We start from the raw sequence: 16,080 nt of genomic DNA, 5'->3' as shown, positions 1-16,080 counted from the left end.
AGGACCCCGGGACTCTGGGCTTTCACTCCGGAGTCACTTCTTTGCTCCACGTTTGTTTCTGCAGCTCTGGTACTGTGCTAAACAGTTAACCTGAGGTGTCTCTCTTAATCTTGTGAGAGAAGTGCTGTGATTGTCTCCACTGCACAGACAAGGAAAATGAAGATAATAACAAGCCCCAAGTCTCGTGGCCAGTGGGGGCCAGAGCCAGGCTATGGACCCTGCGGAGCAGATCCACAGTCTTTTACACTAGGGACACCAAAGGGCTGTGGCCACAGTGGGACAAAGTGATCACCACCAGTTTGGGGGGGCCCCCAGCCAGGAGTTCTAGACCACCACAAACTTCACTTCTCCTCCTCAAAGTGTACGTGACCCTGCAACAACTCATCACATGCCCCTGGGGTGGGGCCAACCTGGCCCTCAGGGTCACAGAACTGTGTGAGATACTAAAGTAGAGAGACCACTGATTTTGTTTTAATGCTGTCATTTATTGACTGTCTACAAGATGCATTTTGACATTTCCTCATTTAATCCCACACAATGTTTCCCAGAGGGTAAAAACATACGGGCAGTAGGGGACATGTCATCGCAAGGGACTTCCCATAAAACATACAATTTCTAAAATACATGAACATTTCATCCATGTAAGCTTGACCTCAGGAAGCCTGAGCATGGCTTCTTATCTGACAACTCTCCTCGTGCAAATATTACAACAGAAACACATCAAACGAACCTAAGTATCCCTAGCATCTCTCTTTGAATAAGGTGCAAAAGCAAATCTCTGTGATTTTCCAGGACTCCCCAGGGTCATCTCAAAGATCACTGTAGGTGTAAAAGATATCATAAAAGTCCCCTTTCACTTTTTTTTACATTTATTAAATTATTCAGGAAGGCAAAATCTAAAGAGTTATCAGAAGAGATTTGGACACTTGATTAACGTATGATCATACGTGCCTGATAAACAAACCTTTGTTACCCATTTAAGTGATAACATTTAAAAGTAAACAGACCCAAGAGTATTGAAAACATATGTCCACATAAAAACTTACATGCAAATGTTCATGCAGCATAATTCCTAACAGCCAAATAGTGGAAAGAACCCAACCACCCATCAACTGATGAACAGATAAACAAAATACGGTATATCCACATGTTGGAATATTGTTCACTCAAAATGGAACGAAGCACTGATACGTGCTACATACAATGCGGATGAACCTCAAAAACATTATGCTAAGCAAAAAAGGCCAACCACAAAAGCCCATATATTGCATAATTCCCTTTACATGAAACGTCCAGAATAGGCAAGCCCATTGACACTGATAGTAGATTAATAGTTGCCGGGGGCTGCAGGTAGGGAGAGAGTAATGGGGAATGACTGCTAATGGATATGGGGTTTCATTTGGAAAATGTTCTGGAATTAGGTGAAATTAGATGGTGGTGGTAGTTGCACAACCAATCAATATACTAAAACCCACTGACCTATATTCTCTAAAAAGGTAAATAATACCTTAATTAAAAAAAAAACCCAAACCTATGCAGGCTTGGATTGTGAAATAATTAAAATAAGCAGAGATACATAAACATAACTTGTTCATAAGTGAGGAGTTTTTGTTCATTGTGTTTTAAAATAATCTATTCTAGGACATGACACATTCAACATAAAGCACCAGAAAGTCTTCTGGTAAGACACAGAATCGTGGTCATCCAGAATAACCATCCATATTATAGAGAATAGTATTAGCAAACCTGGGAGGTGAGGCCCTAAAACCTGAGCAAACTTTGCCAAAATATAATACATTTCATACTTTCTTTCCAGGTGCAGGCATCATAAAATAATACAAATAAAACTCACTTTCCAAACTTTGTCCTTCACAGCACCCCTTCACACTGTGAAACAAACCCACACATCACTGTAGGAAAGACAGTCTGTAGGGTCGAAACTATTTTCATAATGATGCTAACATGCTAGTTCTGTTCACAGGCAATGTGTTCATCGTTGCTGTTTTCAAATGAATCAATGAGTACTTTTTAACCACCTCTGTTTCTATTTCTAATGCAGTAAATATCAATAGTTTTAACCCACATAAACAAAAGCTCTTTGGGTAATCTCGGTAAGGTTTAAGAATGTAGGGGGGAAGATCACATGTTAAAAACACAGGGTGAAAAGGAACAGAATAAGAAATAGCATAACGCCCCCCTACCCCCGCCCCCTTCATCGCTGGAAGATCAGGTCTGTGTCTTCCGATGGAAAAAGGAAAGCAGCAGCACAAAACTAGTGAAACGGAAACAGCAGAAAACATAATGCTGCTGCTGCTGACAGTGAGTCAACAAAGCGTGAACAAACTGGTAACCGGCAGTTTCCTTATGGAGAAGGAATATCCAGCAGTAGCGGCCATGGCTGGCAAGTGGAAGGAGTGCACACAAATGAAAATGACAGACAGACAACAGAAGAACCTGAGATTACGCCAGTGTTTGAGGAGGCCAACTCACTAACTGGTGGTCTGCTTCAAGTGAATGATGACAGCAACTGAAGTGAAACAGACTGCAAAGAAAACATCTAAGAAGAGAACAAGAGTCAGTTTGCTTATTGACAATGCAGGGTGCAGTTCTTTCACATGCAAGATTACCAGAACTTGGGGAGTATGCTTACATTTACCCTCTGCACCAGAGGGTCCCACACATCCCCCAAGAAAAATACTTATCAGCTCCCCAACCCAGCTGCAGCTGCCCCGGACAGAGCTGATACCATACAGAGACCACCTCTCAGGCACGTTGCATCATGGTCTTCCTGGAGATGCTCTGTCCTGGAGGATTTTCCCCAGAAAATCCATGCACAGTGAGGCACACGGGGGTATGGGCCTCAGGGGAAGCAGCTCCCAGGACAGGCAAGGCAGGAGGGGCTGGACAGATACCACAGACACAATACAAAGGTACTGACTACACAGACCACCTATCCCTGGACCAAGGGGTTTGTTCAGTTGCAGGGATAAAGACAGGCATACTGGCCAACTGGGAAGAATCATACCTAAAGGAGAAATGGGCAGAAAGCGGCAGAAGTGGTTGGTGGGACCAACCATGCTGTCATCCTCGTAAGTGGACACTGTTAAGGTGCATGAGGCCATGTACCTGTGCTTGGTACCTGTTGGGTGCCATGGTACCATTGGGGGTGGGGGTAGGAAGAAACTCAGCATAGATGCAAGGAATCCAGACTGGAGGGCCAGAAGCTGAGAAAGTAAAGTTCTGCAAAAGGCACAGAGAGCAACCCATGGAGTCAGGGCCATGGGCTCAACCCCCACAGAGAGGTACCAAAGGGCATGTGCTCCATCATGTTAAACCAGCAATAGCGGTGTCGGTGATCTACACCACTGTCAACCAGTGCTCTGACTGGGAACTGGTGACTTGCCAAAGAAAACACATTCCACCGTCACTCCGCTTAGTTATGAAGTTTGTCATCGTTTGACAACTATTATCTGGAGCGTGAACTCCAGGCTGTGAGTTACGTTACACTCGCACTGGAGGTTCTGCAGTGAAGAACCAAAGCAGACCCACCCCACCCCTGCCCCGAGGGACTCCCAGTCCCAGGAGGCGGCACAGCATTCCACGGGGCGAGTTATCACGTGCCAACACAAATCACCTCGCCTCACTGAGCGCCACACAAAATGCCTCATCTCTCATCCTATTCATCGTGTTGACTTTAAGATGGTCCCCTCCCCTTCCCCTCTGTACCCACCCTCCACTCCCTCTCTCCTGAACCCTGGCCTTTTTTTACAACTCTCTCTCCGGGGAGCCATTCCCTCTTCTCTTGGTGCCCTCAGTAATACTCCAGGGATGTACTCTGACTGGTAACCGCCCCTCTTCAGGGCTAACCAGGTAAATGATTTGTAGTATCCTTCTTCAAATAGATCAAGAATTTCAAGGCACTAATCCCAGTGCAGGGTGCATGACTGCACAGGTCGCACACCCCCTGAAGCCAGCCTGCCCTTCTGGACCACGGAGATGTGCGCTTGTGGCCCACCAGCCCAGGGCAGAAGAAAACCCGGAAAGGTCTGCACCACCCGGCCTGTGACCCCTCGGCTTGCCATGAGCAGGAGATGGGCAGTCATCCCTAACTGCTCCCAACAGGACCCAGAATCTCACCAATTACCCTTAAGAGGGACTGCGAAAATTTGTTAGAGCAGAAATTGCAACTGAAACTTAAAGGTTGAGAAAAAAACAAGGTTTCTTAATACCCATTTTAAAAAGCAAAGTAAAGTTTTAAAGAGTCCTTCCTGAACACAAAGCTGCACGCCAAATCACAAAACCAGAGTGGTAGGCCCCTGCTTCAAGGTGGCGTGGACAGGGCAGTGTGTGTCCCCAAGGGACCCTATCCGTATCCAGAGTCTCAGTCTAAAGGAGAGGTTCCTCATCTCCCCCTGAGGAGCCCTGAGTCCTGAGGAAGGGTTAGGGTTAGGACTCCCTTTCCGGTATCACTTTCCTTGGCCACTGGTTTCCTGAAAATCACCGAAGTCAGAAGACACTCCTCAGAAGACAGACTATTTCTTCATGGGCTAAACAGCTGACACAGCTGGGTTAATTAGGAAGGAGCTGAAGAGCCACAGCAAAAATATAAAGAGCAAAAGACATGGTCCCCCAAAGGCAGGGAGGTCACAAGTTGTGGAGAAAATTTGATAGAGCAGAAATAAAGTAATACCACAGAGTGTCCCTTAACTAAGTAGGCAAGTTGGTGGGTGAGTCCCCAACTTCTTGGTGCCACGGATCATGGCTCACTCCACGTCACTTGCCAGCCAATGAGCGATGAGTCAGAAAGCAGTTGAACCCCAGGGAAAGAAAAGTATGAAGTCTGACGAATCAGGTCCTGGTGAGCCCAGGACCACACATTGTCCACAATGGTGGCAGCCCCCTCCCCTTCCGCACGGAGAGGGGAGGCATCACTGCGTCACTGCAGGGGCAACAAGGAAGGCGTGCAACCTGTGCTCTACTGAAAAAAATCGGGAGGAATCTCACCCGAGCCTTCAGAAGCAAGTCATGGCTCTGCAATGCGGATGAAGGCAGAAGAAAAAGAGTGGGCTGAAAAAGATGCAGCCTTCCAGGCCCAGATGAGACGACGTGCCCGTCCAGCCGCAAGTGTTAGAAGGATAAGAAAAGCAAGGCGATGCAGAAGATGGCGCTGCCTGCATTCAGTCAGTCCTCATCTGGAAAACAAATGGCGAAACCACGCAGGCCTGCACGAAGGCCATAGGCAACAAGCCACATCGAAGCACAGGGAGACAGCAGCCCAACGGGAAGGAGAAAGAGCAGAAGCTGCTTGAGGAAGTGAAAACGAGCATATAGAAAATCCAAGACCTGAAGAAAAAAAATAAGAAAATCAAGAAAGTCCCCACAAAACACACATTTGTGTTCTAAACAGGAAAGCCACGAACTCTTGTTCACGGCACAGGGTGTTAAAAGAGCTCTTGCCACAGAAAAGGTGGGAACTGCCAACTTGAGACACGTTTTAGAACGAACACACCAAGAGAGCCTCTTTCAACAACTGTGTCCCTCAAAACAGCTCCAAGAAGTAGTCACAAGAAACTCCCTGGAAGACGCTCTCAGCGACCAGAGACGCTCTCTGGCCCACCCACTAAAACAAGGTGGAATCTTGCCTCCAGCACCAGCAAGAAGCCAACCTGCGGAGTCGCCCTCGTCTTGCTGCAGGAGCCCGGCCTGGACAGGAAGCCCCAACACCAGTTCCTCGGGGCCATCTCAGGCTTCAAGTGCAGTGCCTGCCTCCCAGTTGGCACAGCTGGGGTTCCCGCAGTAGATGCAAGAAACCCCTCTCTTCTAAAGAGCTGGACATCACAGGACACCTGTCGTTTCCATGATTTCTACGTTCACACCAAGATGAAGGTGCCCAGCCTATGAGGAAGGCCACTGCCCCGCCTGGGAGGGCCTCCTGTGGTCCTCCCCCTCTCCCTCCCCCTAGTGGTTCCCTGTAGCTCTACTAAGAAAATACAATCTGTGCTCTCCCCAAGAAAGAATTTCCCTTTTCCCAAGAGGGTATATGCTGACAATGGTCTGAGGCTTGAGGGTTTCAAAAAATGGTCAGACCACTGCAGAGACACTGCCGGCACTGTTCCTTCCCACCACCATCACCACCGAGCCAACCTGTAAGGTCCTCCTCGTCCCTCACTGCAGGAGTTCCTTGGGCCTCAGAAGAAGGTCCTAGACCGCGTCATCAGCTCATCTGAGGCCTCTCCTGTGCTTTGCTGAAACCCTTCACTTCAGCAGGTAAGCACAGAAGAGCCACTGGGTCTGTGTCAAGGAGGAACCAATGGGGTCATACACAGATGGCCAGCCTAGGGCCAACCCTGTCATCATCTTCCTCAGCAGCCCTCCCTGGCTCCTCCAAGAAAATGATTAGGCTGGCCCCCTGTGGAGACTGGCCAGCACTGGCTCCACTGTCTGTATAGCACATGAATGGACTCCACAATGTTAGGACAACTCACACCACAATCCTTGGTGCCATTTGCCTGGCTTAAAGAAATGTATTCTTGGAGGTACCGTTTGCAAATACCTCCAAACCTGATACCGCAGCTCCAGGGCTCTCTTGTGCATCCCTCGCCATCCTAGTGCTGTTGTTTCGACTCCCATGATAATGGCCACCTTGGCTCTGCAGAGAACCATCTCTGATGCTTTAAAATAACCAACAACACTGCCATGGCACACGTGCCTTACCCAATTCTAAATGTCACAGCACAACGGCATCACGAGGTGCTGTCACCAAGCTCACTGGACCAGATGTGCATGTGGTAGTACAGGTCCACAGGACTCCAAGGGGCACCCCAATGGCCACATGCTATACTACTGACATGCACCTCCCAGCACACCAGACTTCACACTGACTCTTATCCCCGGGGTCACTGACGAGATCCCCAAATGCCACAGAGCATAGGACCAACTCAAGGCAAAAACCGGAACGGGTTCCCTCAGTCTAAGGCAATCCCCACGCAGAGGCACTTCCTGTTGTACCCAGAGCATTTCCAAAGCTTGCTGCCTGGTAGCAGGCACCCCAGGCCCCACAGGGAGGGGTTGTCGTGCCCCTAAACCCATGACTGAAGGGCTGCCCAGAAGCAAGCTCCGTGAGCATTCAGGAAAAGGCTTCCAAAGTGTGAATGAAACTTCCTCACTCATGAGCAATGACACATCCTGGAGTTGTTTGGAATTCCTGGTGAGATGTCAGAGGAGATACAGAAGGAGTGGAGTAAGAGGAGAGCTAAACCTGAGCCTGATGCATCTACGGAGGACAACTGAGCATCAAAAACAAAACAACAACAACAACAAAAAACGAGTCAAAAGCACTCATCATATCTAAGAGACCCCAGCAAGAGGGTACCAAAAGTAGAGTGCTTTCAGAGCACCTCCCAAATAATGGGGACCTCCAATGCTTCCAGTTCTTCTTTCACGTCAGTGTCCTGCTGGGCCTTCCCCTGAGTGTAGAACTGCTGATTCTGAGGTTTGTAGTTAAAAAAAAATGTATTTACACAAAAGAGGAAAACTTCAAGGCCTTGGCTCCCCACAGAATAAACTGTTGCGTTTTAATTATAGCTCAGGTTTTAGTTAATAGTAAAGGACTAAGTAATTGATACTGCATTTAATGCTTGAAAAACCCTTTAAGTCTGAATAAAAAGAAACATAATGAAAACTGAGGTCCAGCTGCCCAGCAGAAGGCAGAACCAGTCATGTAAATGAAACGGGGCTGGGGTTTGGAGTCTGTCCTCCGTCAGCTCAGTGATTTCACTGAGCCCTCCAGACAGAGCACAGGGGTAGGCGGGGAGCAGCAACACTCATCTTGCTGAACTTCAGATCAGCAAACAGCCACTTACTGAGGGCTCACTCCACAGGAGACATGGTGAAGCAGTGACTCTCAACCAGAGGCGATTCTGTCCCCCTTTCTGCTCCCCGAGGACATTTGGCAAAATGTCTGGAGACAGTTTTGATTGTCACGGCTTGGAGGGGATGCTCTGGCATCACATGGAGAGAGTCAGGGATGCTGCTAATCAACCTCCAGTACACAGGCCCCTCAAGGCAAAGAATACCTGTCCCCAAATGTCAATAGTGCTAAGGCTGAGAAACTCCAGTCAAGAATAATACATTTGAATAAAGATTAAATAAATAAATAATAAATAAATAGAACAAAGCTTTTGAAACCCCCCCAGGGCATCCACTTGAGTCACGACCCCTCTGGTCATCTAAGTAGGTCTGTAGACTCTTCCACTGAGGAAGAAGTATGTACACACAACTACTTCTGCATACAGGGCTGTTTGGGGCACGGGGGTGTCAACAATTCCTGGTGCCCATTCATGAGCCCCCTCCCCAATACCAGGCACCCCAAGGATATTGAGGTCAGGTACTTTTTTTAGAGAGCATTCCAATGTTTTTTATCCTTGTAAAGAAACCCTTCTCAAAAGAAGCTTTGGCACATTTCACCTTATTTAAACCTCACAGCCATCCAATCAGGTTGGGACTGTTAGGACCACCATGTAACAGAGAAGACTTGGGGTACAGATAACTTTTCCAAGGTGACACAGCCACCAAGTGGCAGAGCCATAGGCATGGCCCGGGGCACTCCGATTCTGCAACAGCTTTCCGTCAAGGCCACATCTCCTCCTCGGCCACCCTGCCCTCTCTGGGAGATGAAGTCAGCAGAGGTGCCTGGCCAGCACTGTCACCCTGCCCTCACCAGTGGACATGGACATAGACACCTGGCATGGAGCAGAGGCCACTCCCTTCACAGGCCCCGAGTTTCTGGGGAGGGGACCCTGCCCTGACCCGCCCACTCTGGTGGGCTCCTGGCTCCCAGCTCCAGGCAGGAAGCCTCACAGCCTCAGTCAGCCCCTCTTCACCTCCAAGCATGCTCACCTGTGACCATGACCAGCCACACCAGTAGCTCATTCATGGAGTGAGCATGTCTGCTGCAAGGCCCGTCACCTGTGCATCCAACCTGCTCACTCAGAGGGCCCACCAGGCCCCTCTCTGTGTGCCTCTGAGGCCAGCAGCCAACCAATACCTGGAAATTAATGAGTAATGGCGAGTCCCTGAGGTTTCCTTATTTTTCCTGCATTAAAACTCTCCTTGGTTCTCTCAGTCTCTCTCCGCTTTTGTTTCACCGCACAAGGCCACTTGTGGGCCAGGTGGGGACTGATGCCCGGCCTTGGACACCCACGGCCCCGGGCTCATCCTTTGTCCTCATTTCCTGGTGGTCACCCTTTACTCTGATCACAGGGTTCCTTCGCGTCCCTGGAGGCCTACGACAATCAAGAAACGGTGTTCAAGCAAATTGTGTTCAGAGGCACATTTGCTTAGTTTGCAGATACACGTATATAAAGCTAAACGTCTTGTTTCAAAAAACAACAGATTTAACAGATGTTACCCATTTCCATATGTGCACCAGACCAGTTTTTTTAAATGAGTAGACATTTTTTTAAAGCCAAGCTCCCCACTCCACCACCCTGCTGCTTCTGTCAGCTGACCCTCTGGGACAAGCCCTGAGTCAGCAGCACATTCACCCCGGATATTTCTTACTGAAACGGGACACTCGTGGAGCCAGAACCAATGGGTCATACTGTCTGGTATGTCTTGACAGCTTACAGACAAAGCATCATGCTGCCCACTTCTGGACCCTCTCTGGGCTCATCGCTTAAAGGCCCCCAGCTCCTTTCCTTGACTGGATATCTCACCCCACCAGGCATGCACGGGTGGCTTTTTGGGAAGGAGGTGGAAAGTGCCCAGCTTGGGACCAGTCCTCACAATGGGAGAGGGTTTATTTCTGGGACTCTGGTCCACTAAGGACAATGTGTGTGAAGTATAAAGCATGGACGGTCAGTGGGGCAGCACCACGGCCCAGAGTGATTTAGGGCATGCTTTACACACTAGAACAGGCTGAAAGGGATGAACCTGCTATTTGGTGGAAGAGAAACAGGGAAGCAGGCCCAGAGAGGGTAACTGAATGTCTCAAGATCACACAGTCAATCAGTGGTGAGGTAGGGACTAGACTTGCATCCTTGGCCACAGTGCATTTGCAAGCTGGTGGCATCATCAGAACCTTTTTCCTCCTCACACCACAGAGAGCAGGCTGTGAGCTGCTGCATTTCCACTTGTGGGCATCCTGCCACTGGGGTCAGCATCTCTCTGGTCATGAGAGAGGATGAAGGCACCAGATGTAGGAATCTAGGTGGGGCTAGAGTGCCCCCTGCTGTCCAATTGCTTAGCAACTCAGACCTTAGGTCTGACTCAGACTTCTTGTGGACGGTACCCAGGAAAGCTGAGGGTTGAGTTCAGAGCATACCCCTCCTGGAGAGTTTCTCCTTTCGTTCTAGACCACCCCTGGGGAACCCCCAGGACCCCTGTGGGTAGGAAAACCATGCCCACCATGTACAAGACACTTTTTTCTCTCTTGCTGCATCCCTGAACGTGTCCACTCAGCATCATCTATCGATGGCTTCCTGCAAGCCAGCCACTGGGTCTGGTACTTCAGGGCTGGAAATGATAAGACACTGCTCCAGCCCCAAGGGAGTTTCTTGAGTGAGGCAACAACCAAGGAAGCCTAGTGAGGCAAAGCTTTGACAGAATGAATGCAGCAGGCTGGGGAACCCAGTACCAAGGACATGGATCAGAGGGGCTCTAACAGCAGACATGCTGAGCTTTGAAGAGGACATACAGCTACACAGATGTGAAAAGGAAAGGCATTTCTGGGGGGGGGGGGAGAAGAGACAAAGCCAACACTCCTCCTCACATGTCCCTTGTCCTAGCAGCTTCCTCTTCTTCTCTCACGCCTTCCCTCCTAATTCACCATGGATCACCGTGGCTGTTTACCTGAGAATCTACTCACCTCTCCAGGCTGCAGCTCCCCTCTCTGGCCAGGTCCGTGTCTGGTGCAGTCCCTGTGACTCTCCCAGCCCTCATGCCTCAACCCTGCCAATGAACACCTGGTTTCCTGAATCCTCCACAAGCTTGTCCTCAATCTGGGCACTTGAGAGTTCCATATGCAGGGATATTTCTTTTGCAGGGGATTCAGCAAAGTCCCAGGGATATCCAGCCTTTTGGCATCTCTGGGCCACACTGAAAGAAGAAGAGTTGTCTTGGGCCACACATTAAATACATTGTGATATGTAATCTCACACACACACACACACACACACACACACAAATTCCATAATGTTTTAAGTAAATTTTCGATTTTATGTTGGGCCACATTCACAGCCATCTTGGGCTGCAATGTGGCCCCTGGGTCACAGGTTGGACACCCCTGGTCTAAACGTTCTCTTGCTCCTAAGAAAAAGAAATCACCCCAAACAAGGAGAAAACAAAGGTGCAAAGGAGTCATGCCGAGAGAGGTTCAGAGGAAGGAGAGAGTTCACTCTGGACTGTCACAGCAAGAGGAGGTGGGGCAGAAGGGCTATGAACCTCATGGGCAATGGTGCCGGGATTTGCATCTGTGAGATGCAGAGGGGGAGTTAAGGGCAATGAGGAGTCCACTCCTGGCAGAGTGGGTCCTGGGGGCATAGGGAAGCCCCTTCAGAATTTTATTGCAGCAGAATTTTATTTTTTTGCAGCTTGAATTTGAATGTGAGGGACAAGATGACCACAAGGGGGCAGCAGAAGTCAAAAGCTTTAACTGAAAACAGGTAACTAGTCTAAATTCTCTGCCCACCAGGTAAAGCAGTGGTTCCCAACCCTGGCTGCACACTGGCTTCTCCAGAGAAGCTTTAAATAACACTGACGCCAGGTTCCCAACTCCATAAATTAAATTAAATTGGTCTGGGGTACAACCCTAACATCACACTTTTTAGTGTCCCCAGAGGACCTTTAATTTTTAAGATGGGGAAAGAGGTAGAGGAGGCAGAGGAGCAACCTCTCAGACCATTCTGCTTTTCAGCAAGGGCAGACAACCATTGGGCTAGACCTCTGTAACTCAAAGCGGGGCTCACAAACCACCAGCACCTCCAGCACCTGGAGCTGGTTAGAAATGCAAACTCTCAGGGCCCATCCAAACCGGAATCAGAACGTGCACTTTTAGCAAGATCTCCTGGGAATTCACACAGATCAGAGTTTGAGGAACGTTGGTCCTCGTAACCAGAAGGGCCCTTTTGGGGGGTTTTCAGTCCAATACTGTTATTGAAAGTTTATAGCTGCAGAGACTGAAGCCCAGAGAGAATCCACATGCTCAATCCATAATGCATGCCCATTAGCCATGCAATGGGTGGGGTGGCACAAACCTCAAGACCCTGCTCCCAGGCCACAGCACCCTGTTCCTCCAGCCCAGAGCCACGCCTGGGCACCAGATGGCAATAAATGGTGGCAGACGTATGGTGGGTTTTGGAACTTCCCAATAGCTCTCAGCATGTGGGCTGTGGCGATCCCATAAATGGCTAAGATACCATCCCTGGCTCAAGGTGCTTCCATCCTCATATATAACTCAGGACATACACATGACATGGGCCAAGCACAACCTCTCACCTTGATCCAGGCTGTGGGACGGTCTCTAAGTCTAGAAAAACAGAGAAGAGAGGAAGGTCAGTGCATATTTGTAACCTGGAAAGACTTGCTGCAGGCTGGGCTTGCTAAGGGAGAGGGTTAGATTTCAGTTGCTGGTAGAGGGAGGGGCAGTATTTCAGGGTAAAAGTCCAAGATGAACGAATGGCGTTAATAGGTCAGGAAAGGGATCGGTGACTAGGGCACTAGGTGAAGGTCCTACAGCAGTGAGAGATAAAACTGGGTAAGGATGGCAGCTCAGAGCACAGAAAAGATCCTGAAAGCAGACAGAGGACTACGGGGTATGGCTGAATCAGTCCCTGGGCTGCAGGCCACAGGAAGCCATGGAAGGTGCTTGAGCCAGGGGAGAGAACTGGCTTTGGAAAGACCTTCTGGGATGTATTGAACACAGAGCAATGGAGACTAGGGCTACAGGAACCATCACACTGGAAGCCCACTTAAGGACACAGCTCAAGGTTCGTGTGTATCAGAGTCACCAGTATTTGGCAGTACTTGGCCCTCAGAAGGCATTCTGCAGACAACCATCTTCAATGGGAGGCCAGCCTTTAACCCAAGGGCCATTTAATATTCAAGGTCCAGATGAGAACAAGAATTGTAAGTCATGCTCTTGTGACCTTGAGCTTGTTATATCATAGAGTGAGGATGACAATAGGAACTTCCTTGTAAGGTTACAGTGAGAACTGTCGGTGATAACACACACTGCATACCTGGCACCTAGCTGGTGCTCAATATCATGATGACTCCATTCTGCTTAAAATCAGCTCCTTCCGGGGTCTCAGTGATTTGCATGCCTCCGTATCCTCTGCAGCCCCTTGAGGCTCTCCTGTGATGTCTTCTTGCCCGTAATTAATGGTGACATTTGTTGAGTACACATTAAAGCACTTTATATGAACTCATTTAATCCTACAATAATCCTCGGAGATAGGTTTTATTCATACCCCGACTTAAAGGTGAGGACACTCAAAGACAGAGCTCCCACGTGCACACTATAGGGGTTTAGACCAGGTTATTGGATCAAGCACCCCTCTCCTAACCCACGCTTTCATAAGGCCTCCAAGGGGAGACTGCCCAGGACCTCCTGTATGAAGGTCCTCCTCAAGCCACACTCTCCCTTATAACCCCTCCTCAGACCGTTGTGGGGCCAATCTCTATTCTTTGTTTTCAGCCTTCATCTTATCCTTTGATCGACAGGTCCACATTTCCAAAGGCCAGCAGCATGTATCTCCATGGATGTCTTTCCCTGAACCCCAGCTGGCCCCAAGCTCCCACCTGCTTCCTCTAGCCCAGGCCTCAGGTAGCTCATCACTTCTACCTCCATCAGAGCACTAAGTTCATTCTACCCAGAAGTCTAGCTCAGCATGGCCAAGCAGGCCTCTTGCCCCTGACCGTGGATCCTGGGCCTCAGGCATCTCTCCTTAGGGGGGCTTCTCACAGACCCCAGCACAGTGAATACAGGACTTACCTAGTTCTCAGTGCAGTGCCCTCCCCTCCTGCAGCAATGCTGTATGGCTCCCAGTACAATGGTCCATCCGATCCTCCAAGCTCTGACACTTACCCCTCCACCAGCATTCCCTCAACAGCCCTCTCCGCCCAGAACTGCCTCCCAACTGCCTCTCAGATTTTTCACGTGCCCCGCATTCCAACAGACCAACTGTTCCTCCGCCCTTGATATTTTGGAAGAGCACTATTTCAGACTGTCCTTCAATGTGGTTTCATCTACTATTTCCCCGTAAATAAATCCAGATGATGCACTGGAGGCCAGGATAACACGGAAGTGATGTCCTGTCCTCAGTTCACCATATCAACATGTATCCTCACTGTGGGTTTTAACTTTGTTAACTTAGAAAAGGTGGTATCTGGCAGGTTTCTCCACGGAAGAATTACAATTTTTCCGCTTGGTGATTCTTAGCTGCCATCATTATTACTGTGCTGTTTGCCACATGGCAATTCCCCTGCCTCTCAATATATAGATACGCGTAGATACACTATATACACAATATACATAAACATATACACACAGCCAATTATTCCTACCAGAATGGACTCATATTTTATTCTATGAGTTATAATCTATTATTCTATATGTGTATACACACACACACACATTTTTTTTCCCCAAAAGGACCCCAGAGTCGGCCCTGGGAGCACTTCCAGGTTAGCTCCCGAGTCCCTCTGACAGCCCTCATCACTTTTGAGCACTTCCACCTTCCCGCCTCTGCAATGACCAGGAGTTCATCCGGACCTTTGATTCCAACGCGACACCAAGGGTTCCTTCTACCTTCCCCCGTTCCCCACCGGCAACTCCTTCCTCCACCCTCGAGAAACCTGCCTCTTCCACAACGCACGTACTCACATACGTGGTCCTGCAATGCAGTCAAGACTTTCAGAAATCATTCCCCTGTGAAAAAGAAACTTACTAACTAAACGTGCAGATTTACATCTACGTGCAGATTTCTTTCTGGTCTCCAGCCTCACATTACCCGGCAGGAATACTGTTTTCACCAGGAACTGAAAGAACCAATACACCGGCAAGTCCGAGGCACTCAGTCATCGTGCCCTCCAAGAACGCCGGGGAAATGGGTCGGAGTGACGATTCCCTGGCAGCCGTCCCTTCGGGGTAGCGGCCGCAGAAATCTCCCTGAGCGGGTCACATGCGCTGCCCGTCCATGCCGCACCCTTCTGCCCGTCTGCCTTTGCTTACAGCAATAAAATCGAGAAAACCCTGCTCGGAGGGAATGGCGCTACTCTTCCGCCCTTCAAGAAGAGGTGGCCCTCTGTGTAGTGAGGAAGCAAAATGATTTGAAACATAAGAGAAAAAAACAAAAACACAGGGTTTAATAAACAAACAAAAAAATCTGGCAAGTCAAGGTAACCATAGTTTCTTCCCGCCGTTTTCCTACTGACGTCACACTCACCAGTCTTCTGGAACCTTCTCTCCCTTCTCCTAAATCGCCCCTGCCTGCCGTCCAGTGCGGCGCCCGAGGGTTCCCACCCGGTCCTCCCCGCCGGCCGGCTCTCCCCCTCAGCCCGCCGCTCGCAAGCCCCCACACGCCCCCCGCAGCGGCGTCTCCCCCGTCACCCTCCGTCCGCCCAGACACCCGCCACCTGTCAGCGATGCGGGCGCTCGTCTCCCGCCCACTCCAGCGACGGTCGCCGTCAGGACGGACCACCTCGGCCACGGCAGCCGCTCGCACCGGCCCCTCCTTGCGCTCGCCCTCGTCCGCCCTGCTGGTTCGGCCCCCGCTTCCCAGCCGCGGGGTCCCGCGGCGCGCGACGGCCCTGGGCCGCGTTGCACGGGGGTGCCGGGGTCGGGGGGCACGTTCCGCGGCGGAGACCGCCCCTCGCCCAGAAGGGCGACCCTCTTGCTTTCCCACGTGCGCCCCAAATATCCCCAGGTGTCGGCGGGGTCTGGCGGCCGAAGGGCCCGCGGGAGCCCGGGGACGCAGCGGGTTTCGTCCCAGAGAGACTGACACTCCGGCGGCAGCTCGGCCGGAGAAAGGGGCTGAAGGCATTCTCTCGTCAGGGACAAAGGAGAGATGCCGCTCAGCG

This window comes from Phyllostomus discolor, chromosome 12 (genome assembly GCF_004126475.2).
Source record: "Phyllostomus discolor isolate MPI-MPIP mPhyDis1 chromosome 12, mPhyDis1.pri.v3, whole genome shotgun sequence".
NCBI classification, from domain to species: Eukaryota; Metazoa; Chordata; class Mammalia; order Chiroptera; family Phyllostomidae; genus Phyllostomus; species Phyllostomus discolor.
This window is presented reverse-complemented; position numbering follows the sequence as displayed.